Raw genomic sequence first — 14,951 nt, 5'->3', positions numbered from 1 at the left:
AGACACTTTGTGAAACTGGCTGCAGTTATATTTACCATGGTTTCTCTGTAATTTTCCTGACAATGTGCATGATAAGTGTGGGCATATATATAATTGCTTGCTTTAGGGGTTTCAAATTATAGCTTTTCCTGCTTTTGGCAGAAAATCCAGACAGAGAGTATCATGATGTTGGAAATAGAATTTGTTTTCCTCTAGGAACTGACCATAGCAGCTGGTAAAGTTGTATGGCGAAATAAAGTGTTCAGAGAGAGCACAAATTTGAAGACCTTCTTGGAGCAGCCTTTCTTAAATCTCAGTGTTCATATATTTATTGTTCCAGGAAAGGGACAAGACTTGACCAGGGGATCCAAATGAAAGCAGATGCAGGTTAGATGTTTTGCTATACAGTGGCACCTCGCAAGATAAAAAACTCGCTAGACAAAAAACTCGCTAGACGAAAGGGTTTTTTGTTTTTTGAGCTGCTTCGCAAGACGATTTCCCCTATGGGCTTGCATCGCAAGACGGAAACGTCTTGCAAGTTTGTTTCCTTTTTCTTAACACCGTTAATACAGTTGCGACTTGACTTCGAGGAGCAACTCATAGAACGCGGTGTGGTAGCCTTTTTTGAGGTTTTTAAAGACTTTGGTGATTTTTGAAGCTTTTCCAAAACTTTCCCGATACCGTGCTTCGCAAGACGAAAAAAATCGCGGAATGAATTAATTTCGTCTTGCGAGGCACAACTGTATTATACGGCAACATATTTAGAACACTGCTAATATACTGGATGAGAGGATTGTGCCCTTACATCTTGTCTCTTACTAAGAGAATAAGCACCAGCGTTGGATCACAGTAAAGGATAAATGCTAGAAACTGGAAGACAGGTGTTCACTAGTTCCACCAGTTTGAAACATTGTCGTACCTCAGGTTAAGTACTTAATTGGTTCCGGAAGTCCGTTCTTAACCTGAAGCGCACTTTCCCATTGAAGGCAATGGAAAAGTGGATTGATCCATTCCAGATGATGACAAACACCCCCTAAAACAGCAATTTAACACAAATTTTACTGTCTAACGAGACCATTGATCTATAAAATGAAGGGAATAAACAATGTACTGTACTATAAAATAAATAAGACAGTATTGTAGATGAAAAAATAACATATCCCATATGTGCACTGATGATAGTCAATGTTTGGATGGGGGGCTTTATCCATTTCTGCAGTCACACAATCAACCAGTAGCTGAACTGGGCTCCACACGATCCCCAAAACAATGGCAGAAGGCAGAGTCCCCCAGAAGTCCCCCAAACGAAGGAGCAAAGCAGAGACAAAGGCACAGGGCAGACTCACATAAACAAATCCCAAAATCCCTTGCAGAATCCCAAAATTTTCCACTGCCCCCCCCCAGGGTAGGTGGGCTTACCTGGCTAGGTGCCACCCATCTTGCTACAGCTGGGGGTGGGCAAGGGCTGGCAAAGGGCTTTTCGGCCCAGGCTCAACAGCTTCACTGCTCTTGGTCTTTGTTAGGTAAGTGTTCCTTACCTAACTTCGGGGTTGGGATGCAACCTGCTGGGCATCCTGGGGCCTGGTTCTGGGCATTCGTGGAGGCCTCCGAGAGCTCCCATGGCTGGAGGCTGATCGCGGAGCCTCCGTAGGCCCTGTGGATGTCTGGGCTTGGCTCCAGGCAGCGGCGAGGCCTCCGAGAGCTCAGAAAACTCACTTCCGGGTTAAAAACGTTCATAACCTGATAAAGCGTAACTCGAGGCGTTCGTAACCAGAGGTACCACTGTACTGTGTATCCTTGGAGTCTGAGCCACATTCTTTGGGAGCTTTATCACTTAGCGAAGCATTATAAGATTCTGCCCACCCCCCTTCCAATCTGTTAATTTGACTACTGTAATCTTTGAACCAGTGGGTTTTTTTATGCCTTTTAAAAGACATTTTCATGCAAAAAAACCCTATCTATTATCTCTGGCAAAAAAACCAAAAGAACCTTCATTAGCTTCTTCCTGGGTATATCTTTAAACAACATTGGCAAGACTATGTCTCCAAAAAAGCACTATCTAGATTTCTAGGATCTCCCATTTTAAATGTTTTTCTTATGTTAGTCCTGCTTTCCCCTTCATTATAGGGTTGGGTTTTTTTAGGAACTTGGGTTGACTGCAAAGGTTAGATGTCTAATTTAGGAACCCATCTTTAAATGTTAATCCATCTGTAGCTCTCTGCATTTGTTTTACAACAGCCAGTTCCCAAAAAAGCAAATTGGGATTATATGTGTGCACCCTTTTTACTTCCCACTATACTGCTTGTTACTTACTTGAGGGTGTTGTAGGAGTTCCTAAACTGCATTTTACTATATTGTATGGCACTGTTTGTATTAAATTTTGTTTGCAGATCTTCTTGCATTTCTGCTCCCATGTGGGTGTCTGCTTAAAATACTTCTGAAATAAAAGTCCACTGTGCTTCTCTGATGGGACTATATTGTGTATTCAAACCAAAACAACTTGAGTGTGAGATGAAGAGAATGGAGAAGTATAGCTAGGTTTGCACATCCTTGACATCACTGAAACATTTTCAAAATATGTGGATACACTGAAAAGCCACAAATGCCATCGAGTTTTCTTGTAAGAATAACAATTGCCCTGCTGCATCAAATGGGAGATTTGTCTGTTGTTATTACCATCATTTTCTATATTTATATAATACTGGCTCTCTGGGCTGCACACAATATTAAAAAACAACACTATATTATAAAAATACAATTAGCAGCATAAAATACTTCCATCAGAAAGAAGCGTAAAGACAGCTGACTAAAAGACACAGAACACCAAGCATGATTCATAACAATAAGACTTTTGTGAGTGAGGGGGGAGGTGACAATTTCAGCACCAGGGCACCACCACCAAGAAGGCCCTCATCTTAGTACTCACTCATTTTACTTCACTTGGGAAGTGCTTCTGGAACAGAACCTAAAGAGGATCTCATGATGTGGTTTTAAAAAATGGTATTTCAGGTATCCTAGTCCCAACTTCTTAAGGGCTTTAAAGGCGAAAACCTGCACTTTAATCTTGGGCCCAGAAATGACCTAGAAACTAGAGCAGTTAGTGAAGCACTGGCGTCATATGGTCACATAGCGCAGGCCCAGTTAACAATCTCCCAGTTCTGGTTTGGGCCAGCTGCACTTTCCAGACAGTGTCCAAAGTGGCCTCATGCAGAGCACATTCCTAGTCTGCATTCTGTTTCCAAAGCAACCATCCAAATGCTTCTTGAACCTTGCAAGCAAGGCTTCAAGTCACTGGTTACCCTTTGTTAATCCATAGATTGCAGCTTGCTGTTGGCATGGCAGTGCAAGGGACAATTTTTTAATTTGTAGCAAAAGTATGTCAGAACTAACCTACTGGGTATACGTTTCTGAAACATTCCATTTCATAAATACGGCACAAGCAGCTATTGTAGAAACAGCAAAGAAACCTGGCATATCAGCATTTTTATTTAATTTCCCTTGTGATTTCAGAGAGCAGTCCATCTTGAGCACACCATTCATGGTCCTTGGATTGCTGTTTAAGAATTACTGGTGTATTGCACGTGTAATTTCACCTTATTTGCAAGGGACAAAGCAGAGTGTTTCCTTCTTATAATCAATTGTCTGTGCAGAGTTCACCTACAAAAGCAAATCCATAAGCATTCTGAAGGGTTACAAACACAGCTGCTGAAACCTTGGAATTCTTGGTTGCAAGTAAAAAATAGGTATAAAAGGAAAATTCCTGGATGCCAAGAGCAAAGTTTGGGGCAAGTACTCTTTGGTGAGAGAACCCCAACAGAGATTAAAAATCACAAAATATGCAGCAAAGTAAAGCATGGAAGTATAGGTTGTTAGACCTTTAAAATATGCCCTTCCAATATCCTTCCAAAGTTTTGCTCTTCCCCAGCAAAAGACCATACGTTTGGTAAGTTAAAAATGATAAACTTACAAACTCCCCAAAGGTCAGATTCATGTGCTTTTCTATACAGAATCAGAATAAGTTGCACAGGCAGGAAAACTTGACTTGGTTTCAGTGGTGAGAGAGCCATGCAGTCTTAGCTTGGAACAACCAGCTCAGGCCTCCTCTGATGTTGAGCTTCTCAGGTAGACTAAAAGGGAACAAAGGCTTGATTATAGTACCTCCCTGGGTGAGCTCAGCCTCACAGGACAGCTTACTCCTGTATGGCTTTAATCTGTTCATGCATTAATTAGACTTAAGCATGTTGGTTATATGAGGCTGGTTATCCCACAGGAATGATGTACAGTGATGAAGGGAGAAGCTGATAAGTTTGCAACGCATGGCTTAGCAGGCTTTGTTTCCAAATTGTCCTGTTTTTTCTCATGAGCAAGGAGAAGCTTGCAGCTGTAAACTAAATCCGGTATTTAGATTAGCTGGAGGATTGAAAACAATAGGCTCACCTTTTTATTTCTCTTCTGCAAAATAACTTCTAAAGCAATATATTCACCTTCAAGGATCTCTTAAGGTGGGAGACAGCTTCATCCATGAAAGGCCACTTCAAGGTACTTTAATGAGTATTCCCACTCTACCACTCTCTGTTAAGACACAAATAAGTAAATGTGAATCTTAATTACGGTAAGTCACTGTCTATCTGCAAAACTTAAGTGACAAAGCCTTCATTTTTATCCTTCTAAGCCAGGCTTTGTTTGAACTGCTCTTTATTTTCCAAACTTTTGCGTTTAGCACACATATTGCCCCACTGGTGTGGTAAGTCATTAACAAGGAATGCTTATGTTTGCTGGGTGATGTATCATGTTGTATCTAGCTTTTTCATATACCATCTGGAGGCTCTCAATCAAGAGTATATTTAAGTCAAGGCAAAGCTTTTTCATTTACTAAAGGAGGACATAGTTGGGACAAAAACAAGAATAATTACTAAATTGGAAGCACTTGGTTTGGTGTGGTTTGTAGGGGGCATATCCAGATGTTAATATTTTTGATTTTAAGAATTATTAACATGAATGTGTGAATTGTCTAGAAAGTGTTGGGTGGGTGGCGAGCACATTGCTTTCTGGATCTATTAAAAGTATGGAGCACATTCTCAACTAAAATGAGTTAAAGAGACCTGCCTTTGAGTAACCACATCACTCTTTTGTTCTGCTTATAAAAAGGTAAAGGGAACCCTGACCGTTAGGTCCAGTCGTGACCAACTCTGGGGTTGCGGTACTCATCTCGCTTTAATGGCCAAGGGAGCCGGCGTTTGTCCGCTTCCGCAGACAGTTTTTCCGGGTCATGTGGCCAGCATGACTAAGCCGCTTCTGGCGAACCAGAGCAGTGCACAGAAATGCCATTTACCTTCCCGCTGGAGCGGTACCTATTTATCTACTTGCACCTTGACGTGCTTTCAAACTGCTAGGTTGGCTTATAGAGCTACCTAAATCCTAGTTGTAAAGTGGAGAAATATTCAAAGCTGGTTGAGAACTTCTTTTGCACTCACTTTTTGCAGTTCATCTGGCAGTTCTACATGCTAGAACAATGTGCTTTATAATCCAGGAGCTTGTGGATCTTGGCCCACAACATTACTGTTCTCTGAGGCTCTGAGAATACTTACTGAGATGGCTTGCTCACATTACTCAACTTGTGCAAATTAAAATGCCAGGTGGATATTCACAAGTGCAGAAGAAGGTGGCCCCAATCTGAATTGGGTCTCACTCTTCAAATTTCCTCCGGCTCTCATCAAACCTGGATCATACAAAGTTGGCATGCTTTGGTCAAATGCCTGAGTGCCATTGGATGTTATATTTTGTTTTTGTCTTGCTCAGGAAGTTCCCCAGTAGCAAACTGTCCAGAGCTGTGGTTTATTTTGACAGGCTGTAGCTTAGTGGAAAGAATTTTTATATTTATGAATGCAGAGGAAATGCCTGAGATCTATAAAACAACACAGAGAAAAGAGACAGTACAAATGGCTGTTTGGCTTGTGATGTAACAAAAGTTTGATTCAGGAACCAAATTAATCAATAACCCAACTCTTTCAATTATTAGACAAGCTTGTTACTAAGTTACTGAATGAGAGGGGAATTTGACAGTTTGCCCCATAAAATATTGAGCACTGGATAAAGAAAGAGTTTATCCTAATTTATTTAGTATTCCTATATTTTATTTTAAAAGGAAGTCTTAATGCACTAACGTTCATAGTGCCTTATGCATTTAGGGACAGGTTACATATTTTGTCATGATTTTGCCTTCGTTTCAATTTCTGTTGTTACTAATGCAGTGGTAACTGCCTTTGGGTGTACCAAGATAAATGTTTGTTTCTGAGCTAGAGTAATTATATATTGGTGTGCAAAAATGCTTAGGCAGAAACTGCAGAGAACAGCTGGCCCTGAATTATGTTGTATTAAGCATTTTCCCTGAACTTATTTTCTGATCTAAACATGTTTAATCTTTAGAATGTATGAAATACTTTCTGTGATTTCCTTTCTTTCCTCATACATGACCTTGTTTATGAAGGTCTTTTAGCCATTTCTAGCTTTATCAGAAATAGCTGGGATGAGGAAGAAGAGTTGCTGCCACTCATGTGCATCCTACAAATTCCCCTTCCCCTTCCTCACTCAGCAAAGTCAGGGCTTGGAAAGAGTAAGGAGCAGCGGCACTTTAGGGAAGTACAGAGAGTCACAACAATATTTTATTGTTCTCTCAATTTTTTAATGATGGGAAGGAAAACCTAAATCCTGAAGGTAAGTTAAGCACAGTTTAGATCATTAAATAAAAATTATGTGGCCTAAAACACTTTTCTTCCACCCAGATGTTTGGCAGAGGTTGCTTTACGACTTTGTAACTTGTGGCTCACGACCATGTCCATTTTATAAAGTAGTGGCTGTCTTCTATAAATACTCACATTTTTATTACTTGGTTGGAATCTACACACGCATTAAAAACGCTGTGAAAATGCTTTAAAAAAAACATTTTGAAAAATATATTGAATTTTGCATAGCTCACCTTCGCCATCTAGTGTCACATTTGTATATTGCACTTTACAACCCATTTAAAACGTTTTATTTGCAGCTGTGTAACTGAGTCCTTAGTTTCCAGATGTGGTTCCTTGCCCTGAATATAACTTCAAAGTTTGCTTTAATAAGCTAGGATCAAACTGGTTTCAGATTCTGAAACTATCTTCTCTAAGAACAAATCACAACTCTCCTACGTTCAGCTGTAAGATGGAACTGTGATTTGTTTTTAAAGTGAAAGCATGAAAGGGGGAGAGTGGAAGAAATCTGAGTGATCCTGAGGCTCATTGCAACTTGCTCCCAAATCATATAAACCATGGTTTATGTGATTGTCTGTACCAGCCCAGAAGATCAGTTCCAGCCATACGAGTCATCTTTGTATATGATCAGTCAAGATTATTAACATATGAGTACTATTTTGAACAAAACTAGCAAGAAGACTTGTAGAAGACTTTCCTGCAATACGTTTTAACCATGGGAGTGACCTGGTACAGTACTATTTCTGAATACTTAAATTGAAAGCTCCTCTTTTGTTTCCTCTCTCTTCTGCTTTAAGCTGCATGAGTTAGAATGAGAACACGCAAATTTCTTTCCAATGAACATTCTTGAAACAGTTCTGATAAATCCATAGATTTCTTTATATTACATCATACTGTACTATCTTTTGACAGGGCTAGGATTTAGATTGCAACTTCATGGCTCGGACACGTTATCTGAAAGCCTGTAGATTTGTTTACGGTTTAGGTGCTTATTTCTCATTCTCTCAGACTCCTGCCAGCAATTTTCTTTGTTTTGTCTTTAATGGTAGTGGAATTGTGTGTTTTTGTGAACAATTGCAGTACATTGTCTAAGGCTATAATCCAGTGTGCACACTTGGGAGTAAGCTTCACTAAGTACAGTGGAATTACTGGCAAGGAAACATGTATAGGTTTGGAGTTCACAGCTTTTCAGTTTCTCATCTCTTCAAACTTACAGCACAAACCTAACCATGTCTTTTCAGAAGGAAGCCATATTGAATTCAATAGGGCTAACCCACAGGGAAGTAGGATTGCTGCCTTAGATTGTTAGATTCCAGTGCAGATTTCCTATTCCTTATGTTCTTCTTTACACATATAGTGGTACCTCAGGATGTGAATGGGATCCATTCCAGAGCCCTGTTTGCATCCTGAACGGAATGCAAGATGCATCTGCGCGCTCGGGTCGCGTTTCGCTGCTTCCGCGCATGCGTATGACGTCATTTTGAGTGTCTGCGCATGCGCAAGTGGCGAAACCCGGAAGTAACACGCTCCATTACTTCCGGGTTGCCGCGGAGCGCAACTCGAACACGCTCAACCCGAAGCACATTCAACTCGAGGTATGACTGTACATACACCTGGAGGGGGAAAAGAAAGAATACATAAGATATATGCTCACCCACGATACCTACCCCCACCCCTTCCCCTTCCCTGCTGACAAAATCAGCAGCCCCCTCCCTTTGGAGCTCGCCAAATAAGCTACCCATAGAGCTTGCCACCTATCTGCCTCAGTCTCCCTTCTCCACTAAACTTCTCCTAGCCCTCCAATGCTGCTTTGATGACCCAGCAGCTCTCAGAAGGCTCTTATAACGCTGTTGTTTGCTGAGCCACCTATTGGTAGCCAAGCAAACTGTGATGACAGCCATACCTTTTTATTATATGTAAGCTTTTGTGTGTGTACACACACACACACACACACACACACACACACACACACAAATATGGTTTGTCATGACCCTTGTTAAATGTTTCATTGTTTTTAACCTGTGGACGCGGAAGTGAACATTGGCCACCAACTAACCCCTTGTGTTAGAACTGCCTCTGCGGTCAAAGGTTAATGTAGCCAGGAGAGGAAAACAAGCTATAGTTAGCAACAATGCAAACAAACTTATGGATGAATGCCATTGGAATAGTTTTTGAAGTTGCTTTCTATAGCATACCCCCCCCCCAGCTGCAAATATTCCATCCTCCCTCTTTCCCAGGAAATAACAATGCTTCAAATGACAGGTTTTGTTTTTAGAGCCAAATTCTTGCCAGTTTTGCTCCTGGCCAGAGCACAATGCTGTGTCTCAAATGGTTTCATCACATAACCATTATATGCTTGCCATTTTTTCATTTTTAGGTAGAGGTAGTTTAATTTTTTTTGTCCTTTCCGCACATTACTCTTTAATTGTGAACATTTTGTTTAAAACCTTTGAAGTAGATCTCCCTCTGAAAGCACAAGTTTTTGCTATTCAGTCAAGGTGCATGCTTTTGTCAGGTCCTCAACCAAGAGTTTGGACAGTATTAACCTTTTGTTTTCCTCAGCCTTAATTGCAGTAACACTGGCAGGTGTGGGGCTGCCACACTTCTGTTGAATAGTGATGGGGATGAATTGAGCAATCCACTATTTTTTTTGAAATATATATTTTAATCCAAACTATCCTGTTAAATTTTATAGCTCCAGATCTTACACCCTACAATTATTTTCATTTTAGGACATGACACGCACCTTGTTCTATCTTAGTTATAGGTATGGAGAATCAGAACGTATGTTTCCTGACAAAGTTTAGGAATCTATTTACATTGCTTCCCCTGCTTGACCTTGGTCCCAACACCTCAGTTTTTTTAAAAAAAAAATCTTCATTTTTGTGTAACGTATTTTTCGCCCCATAGGACGCACTTTTTCCCCTCCAAAAATGAAGGGGAAATGTGTGTGCGTCCTATGGGGCGAATGCAGGCTTTCGCTGAAGCCTGGAGAGCAAGAGGCATCGGTGCGCACCGACCCCTCTCGCTCTCCAGGCTTCAGGAAGCTATCCGCAAGCCTTGTGCGCCCAGCAGGAGGTTCCGCCGAGCGCGCGAGGCTTGGGGCGGCAGCCTGCCGCCCGAAGCACTTGGAGCCCTCCGGAGGGTGCCCCGTGCTTCGGGCAGGTGTGCGCAAGGCTTGAGGCGGCAGCCGTGGCGGGGAGGGGGGATAATTTTTTTTTATTCATTTCCCCCCCAAAAAACGAGGTGCGCCCTATGGGACGAAAAATACGGTGTATAAGCATTCTCTGGGTTTTATATTCCAAAGCTGTTGGTTTAAAAAAATTTTTACTCTGCTCTTCAGAACAGCTTATATACAGTGGTACCTCGCAAGACGAATGCCTCGCAAGACAAAAACTCGCTAGACGAAAGGGTTTTTTTGTGTGTTTTTTTAAAATGATATTTATTAATATTTCACAAACAATAAAAACAAATTCCAACAAATTCCAACATTCAAACTACAAAAGCAAAACAAATAAAATATACACAGTAGAAAAACAGTTGATAGAAAAAAGAATAAAGAATAAGAACAAAGAGAAAAGCCAAAAGTCAAAACTGAAAAATAGATTAATATTTTCAAATCTTATATTTTCTTCACTAGTTTCTTGACCTCCTCACACCTCCCATTTTGTATTCCAGTTCAAATATTAAATTCAGCAAATCCTTACCCTCTAACATTCATCCTTACTTTTTTTTGTTTTTTGTTTTTTGAGCTGCTTCGCAAGGCGATTTTCCCTATGGGCTTGCTTCGCAAGACGGAAACATCTTGCAAGTTTGTTTCTTTTTTCTTAACACCGTTAATACAGTTGCGACTTGACTTCGAGGAGCAACTCATAGAACGCGCGGTGTGGTAGCCTTTTTTGAGGTTTTTAAAGACTTTGGTGATTTTTGAAGCTTTTCCAAAACTTTCCCGACACCGTGCTTCGCAAGACGAAAAAATTGCAAGACTACAAAACTCGCGGAACGAATTAATTTCGTCTTGCGAGGCACCACTGTATATAAGTTCAGTAAACAAGACAGTTGCCACCCCACAGGCTTACAGTCGAAATGACTCAACACAAAAGGAAGACACGTGGAGGGAAGAGGAAAAAGGCAAACTTAGCCACCAGTTTTTAAATTTACAAAATTATTATAAGAGCCAGTTTGAACACAAATAATCCAGAGGGAGAATAAACAAAATGTAATTCGTCTTTGTCCTGTTTCCTCCCTCTCTCTGCTGCATCTAGATGGAATGGCATTTCCAGATTATTTCTCATCCCTGAATAGTTCTCCTTTCCCATTAAAATCTGTCCAAGCTGCACTTTTATTTATTTATTTTAAATAATAGGTAGAAATACATGATAACCAACTGAAATGAATGTCTTTACAGTTATACTTCACAAATGGACTCAAGTAAAACCCCAGATCATTTCCCCCAAGATGTTAGAGGTTGATTACAGCCCTTCTCTGAGATGAACTAACGAAATATGATACCATTTTTTTCTAACCATTTTTTATTCATATAGTGTATGAGATTTTCAATGCCTGGCTTAGAAAAACAAGAGATTAGTGCAGCAAATAGAATACTGGTTTGGACAATATATTAAATAGCAGATACAGTTAAATGCATGGGGTTAGAGTTTTATCCTATCTCCAGATTTCATTTGGGAATTGACCATGCATTTTTGGCCTATGCAGATGGTCTAGTAAGGGACTTATGTTGCACTTCTCAACATCTTCCAGCGTGACTGTTGGAATTTTACATCTGTGAAGACTACAGGTTTTGCATCGATTACCTCTCCTGCCCTGGTGTGGTTGGCTCTCTTGATAGGTTGTAAACACCATAAACATGATAAATTTGAATCCTAGGTTGTTAACATCCTCTTAAAATACTAGTGTTTTCTATGATTATTTTGCAAAAGCGTAATTCAAACTATTGTTTGACCTGTCACAACACAATACTATGCAGCAATGCACTGACTAGGCGAGGTGGTAATGGATAGTAATTCGTCAATGGTGTGTCTCTGGGTACTCCCATCAAAGTTTTTTATTCCCCTTCTTTTCACTGCTTTTCTGGTTGGTAGATTAGAATATAGGCATCCTTTGCTATTGTTGAGCAACTAAAATAAACGAGAAATATTCTAAAAATCAGAGGAAAGTTGGAAATGGCTCTCCGGCTTTGCTAACTCTTAAAAGGCTTCACAGAATGTGAGACAAATTGTTCTTGTGCTCTTTTATAATCATCTGATTCTTTGTAACTCTTCCGAGTTGGAAAACCAGCACCACAGGCATAAGTAGCAGACTCTGTGCTGCTTTCTTTTTTAAAAAAAATATCAAAGAGCAAGGACAGTAAAACTAAATTAGGTGCTTATATTTTGTTTTCTTTTTGTCCTCATGATTTCTGACATTCGTCTTTTCACATTTTTCCAATTGGCAAGACTTGAAGGAGGTCAGAAAAGGGAGAAATGATGAGGTCATTTTGAGATATTACTGAATCCTCTGTGAGTTCTCATTGTGCTTTGGTTCCTTTCCAGCATTTCGAGTTTGTACTTGTAACTTGAAAAAGCTTTGGCCTAGTTCTCACAAACTAACGATAAAGAGGTAAACCTGTGTCCTAGACTGTACTGCTTTAGCCGCCAGTTGAGGACTAACAGGACTGAATGTTTATTCAAACAAAATAATTCCCTGCATGATAGACTGAATAAAATTAACTGTTTAGTTTACAAATGTACATCTACTTGTATCTACATTGTGATGTTGCTGTATCATGTAATGTTCTTATTAGAAACTATCTATCATCTATCTATATCTATCTATCTATCTATCATCTATCTATCTATCTATCTACCGTATTTTTCGCTCTATAGGACGCACTTTTTCCCCTTCAAAAATGAAGGGGAAATGTGTGTGCGTCCTATGGAGCGAAGACGCCATAGCCCCGCGACCCTCTCCCGGCTGGAGAGGTGACGCGCGACTATGGCAGGAACCTCTACAGCCCCGTGTCACCTCTCCAGCCGGGAGAGCGCGCGCGCGGGGCTAAAGCATCGCCCCGCGACCCTCTCCCGGCTGGAGAGGTGACGTGCCTTTATGGCAGGAGCGACCCCTCTCGCTCTCCAGGCTTCCAAGGTAGCCGCCTGAACGACACCTTGTTCTCCCCCTCTCTGTGCAGCGCCTCCTGCCGCTTCACTGAAAGGGTGCTGGGCATAGAGGGGGAGAATTTTTTTTTCTTGTTCTTCCCCCTCTAAAACAAAGTGCGTCCTATTGTCCGGTGCGTCCTATGGTGCGAAAAATACAGTATCTATCTATCTATCTATAAATCCTACGCAGGTAGAAAGCTAACCTAAGAGACAGAAGGCTAAGCTAGAACCCCTAGTCAATGTTAGAAGGAGTCATCCATTATTACATTTCCTCCTTTGGCTGCCCCATGTTTTCTTTAATGTAGATGAAATTGCCCTCAGAACTTGGTTTGGGGAAGAGGGATGGTCTTGTTAAACTATTTTCACCACCAGCAATTCTGGGGTTTACCTAAGACCCTCTTCTCAACTGACTTGACTGGAATCATTCGCTAGGCTATAAATCTTCTGCTGCAGTAGCTAAGATCCAAAGATCTGTTTAGGATTATGCAAAATCTTTTTCCCCCTTTTAAACATTTGTCCCACATATGCTTTTTGAAATTGTCTTTAGTCGGGGGGAATCACTCCTATTCAGAAATATCAATTCTAACATTGCTTTACTTAGTTCATGTTCACAGAACTAGTTTTACAGTACTTCAGATTGTGGCCATTGGATGGAACTTCCCACAGCCATCATGAACAGCAACGGTCAGCTAGCCACCTGCTCCATATTATACAGCTGTGAGGAAAGAAACATATGGGCACAGTGTGCAATGTATATACTGTGTGCTGTTTAGTGTGCCAGCCTGCTTCCATACGGATCTGTTTCCTCTCCCACACAGACATCTGGTATCCCTGCACCCGTACTCCATGTGTCACAAGATTGGGTAGATTGGTTGAGAAGCGGTCATATGCAGTGCTGTGTCTCAGCCATAAGATTGGGCCTCATGATCTGCTGGGGTCAAAAAAGTGTATGAACACTCTGCGCCTTATGACTGCCTAAAGGGGAAGTGGTGCAGGTAGATATGGGGAAGTTTTTACACAAAGTATTCTCTACATATTAGTGATACCAATGTTGTTCGTACCTAATGAGATTTAAAAAATAATAATTCTGGCTACTGTTAAATACAGATTTTTTTCCTTTCCTTTTCTGTAGTGTGATCCTTGCAATCAGTTCTTCCTTTTATCTTGCCACAGATAACAGCGCCTTGCAATTAGCATGTTGGAAAGCTTAACGCTGGATGATGCAAGAGAACCAGTCAAAAACTAAAGCTGCTTATTGGACCTTAAATAGCACGTTATACAAACATAGTAGATTCCTGTTTGCTGCTAGGCATGATTCATGGTCCACATTCATGCCAGTGCGGAGATTATGTTGCTGCGCTTTGCAGTCTGATATTTAAACTATGAGAATTCATAAAATCCTCTTCATTCTAAAGCCAGCTGTGTCTGCTGAGTGGAAAAAGTACTTGGGCTTCATTTGAAAGGGGGTATATCGTCACAGCAAGCTCCTGCAAATACCTTGTGATGACATGCAAAGGATTATGAATCATACTAACTAAGCGAAGTCAAGGAGTTAAAAGCCGTACAAGGTACTGACCTCTTGTCCACCATCCCATTTGCTGCCATGCAAACCAATTTTTCTGGCAGCGAGTCCTGGCACCAGATCATTCTCTGGAGGACCACTGACTGGAATTTGTTTTCCTAAGCGGTATTCAAGGCTCCCAGGCTGCTCTCTTTTCAAGTCTCTCTCTGGTTTGGTGGGTATAACTTGAGTGTGTAGTCTGACTAGCTGAGCAGACATTTGTTGGCTTTGGGGTTTCTGGAAAACATGTCAAAGCGCTCAGTTGAAACTGGGGGCATGGCTGAAAAAGTTACTCCTGAACGAAGTGTCTTTTCGTATAGACCTTGGAACAAATGGTGTTTATAGCATAATTATAGGGGCATATATTCACTGGAGCATTTTGTGCTCCTGGTTTGATATTTTTAGTACAGAAGCAGAAGCACAAAAATTGTCAGAAGAAAGCAAGTCCTATATTAGGCAGGGTTTTGCTTTCCCCTGTGCTTCTTGGACTCAGGTTGAATGCTAAAGGAGAGC

General features: G+C 40.9%; 1 protein-coding gene across 8 annotated transcripts in view; it reads left to right on the top strand.

Moving 5' to 3' along the window:
• LOC308587981 (rho GTPase-activating protein 39-like) overlaps nucleotides 1–14,951 on the top strand; it is a 99,684-nt gene that overhangs the window by 47,680 nt on the left and 37,053 nt on the right. The window contains exon 2 of one of the 8 annotated variants that reach the window (XM_081196053.1): nucleotides 320–366. The exons of the other annotated variants lie outside the window; for them this stretch is intronic. The gene's annotated coding sequence lies outside the window, so the exon portion shown is untranslated. The remainder of the gene's footprint in view (nucleotides 1–319; nucleotides 367–14,951) is intronic. 8 annotated transcript variants of the gene reach the window in all.

The sequence above is a fragment of the Podarcis bocagei genome (assembly GCF_964188305.1).
Source record: "Podarcis bocagei genome assembly, chromosome: 5".
Lineage (NCBI taxonomy): Eukaryota > Metazoa > Chordata > Lepidosauria > Squamata > Lacertidae > Podarcis > Podarcis bocagei.
Note: the sequence above shows the minus strand (reverse complement) of the source record. Positions and strands in the feature narration are given on the sequence as shown.